Source organism: Arachis hypogaea, chromosome 11 (assembly GCF_003086295.3).
Source record: "Arachis hypogaea cultivar Tifrunner chromosome 11, arahy.Tifrunner.gnm2.J5K5, whole genome shotgun sequence".
Lineage (NCBI taxonomy): Eukaryota > Viridiplantae > Streptophyta > Magnoliopsida > Fabales > Fabaceae > Arachis > Arachis hypogaea.
The window spans coordinates 105,478,228-105,480,122 of NC_092046.1; the positions used below are offsets into that span (position 1 = coordinate 105,478,228).

At 43.7% G+C, this 1,895-nt stretch overlaps 1 non-coding gene across 1 annotated transcript; it reads left to right on the forward strand.

The window, feature by feature from the left end:
• The first annotated feature begins 1,381 nt into the window (after positions 1–1,381).
• On the forward strand, positions 1,382–1,485 carry LOC112725040 (small nucleolar RNA R71). The gene has a single exon (XR_003164171.1). It is a non-coding gene; the product is annotated as a small nucleolar RNA R71 (small nucleolar RNA).
• The last annotated feature ends 410 nt before the right edge of the window (positions 1,486–1,895 follow it).

The following is a 1,895-nucleotide window of genomic DNA, read 5'->3' on the forward strand; positions in this document are numbered from 1 at the left end:
AAGACTTGTCCTTCTACTACTTGAGGGGCTGGCCTCTTCCTCTGCTTCCGTTGAGGCAGGGGGGATGCGGTAGCATGCATTCGTCGAACGGTTATTGGAATGCCCTCTTTTATCCACACGGGGTCCTCATCTTCAAACACCACCCCAGCTTTCTTGCACAGTCGGTAAATAGTGCTGGGGTAACCTAACGTTCCTCTTGAGTCACTTTTCTCTGCCATTTTTCTAATGCCTTCTGCTATGAGTTCATGAACCTTGATCTCTCCTCCTTTGAGTATACAGTGCACCATTGTGGTGTGAGGTGCTTGGTTTCGAAAGAAAGAGGTGTGAAGATTGTGCGTGGAGTGTGAAGGTGGGGTACGGAACAAAGGTCACTTATATAGAGGGGTTGTGAGTGAATGGAAGGTGTGGATTGACGGAGTGGTTGCTTGATGGATGGTTGGGGTTGTGCATGGAGAAAGGACAAGGATCATCACTTTATGAGGGTTATTGGTTCGGTCTTCAAGGGTCCCATTCTTTTCCATGTTGCATGGCAACATTTTCCAATACGTTCCCTTTTGAGAACAAGTGTGTAGTCCCTCTTCATGAAGTGGCCGAACCTTCCTCATTTCATTGTCCAATCAATCCCTTTCGATGCTCTTTTCCTTTTTCCTATAAGAATAAGAAAAATTAATATCATAAGAATTCAAAATTTACGGCTAGAATAATAAAGAAAAAGGATTGGATTGTTTATTCATCAACACCAACTAACTAACTAACTGTGTATCCTTATATGCATATTCGTGGCACCTTGGGGTGACACCAAACTTAGTTTGGAGTACTGTGATGAAAAGTTTTGTTCAAAGCTCCAAGACTAGCATGCTCTGAGTTGCATCCATGCTTTCTTGGCATGCTTTGAACACCAAACTTGTTCTTCGCTATATACTGCATAATAAGGATTTCACCAAGTGTTTGTCGAGTTTGGGTTGGAATTCATGAATATTGACTTATTCACTATTAAAAGCATATAAAACATGGGTTGCATCCCATGAAGCGCTTCTTTAGCGTCACTAGCTTGACGTTTCTCCCTCATCAGGGTGGTTGGTAATGCTTAAAGTCCTCCCCTCTTGCTGTGGACTTATATCCATTGGTTGTATCAATGATCTCTACATGTTCCAAGGAGAGAACTTTGTTGATAATGAAGACCTTAGGTAACTAAGATGGTACAGTGGGGAGATCAGGGGGAATATCTGGGAAGTAAGCTGAGATCACTTTATCCCCTGGAGAGAAGTCCTCGGTAGGGATCTTCTTGTTCCTAGATCCTCCGGATGAATGGTCTACTGCCTTCTTTGATTCATATGACAGGCCTTCATAGAAAATGTGCAGCTGCACCCATTCGTTGAACATGTCAGGTGGACACCTCCTTGTCAGGTCCTTAAACCTCTCCCATGCTTCATAAAGAGTCTCACCATCTTGTTGCCTGAAAGTTTGGACCTCAGCTCTCAGCCTATTGATTCGTTGAGGGGGGTAAAATCTTGCTAAGAATTTGTTCACCACATCTTCCCAAGTTGTCAAGCTCTCCTTTGGGAAAGACTCCAGCCACTTGGCTGCCTTATCCTTGAGTGAGAATGGAAATAAAAGCAGTATATAGGCGTCAGGATGAACACCATTAGACTTCACTATGTCACATATTCTCAGGAAGGTGGTTAGATGTTGATTGGGGTCTTCTTGGACACTTCCTCCGAACGAACAGTTGTTCTGAACAAGGGTGATGAGCTGTGGTTTTAGTTCAAAATTGTTGGCATGGATGGTTAGCTTTTGAATGCTACTTCCACAGTTTCCTGGGTTTGGATTGATGTAAGAGCCTAAAACTCTTCTATCCTCCCCAGCATGATTTGCTCGACCTCCTCCGCCATGGT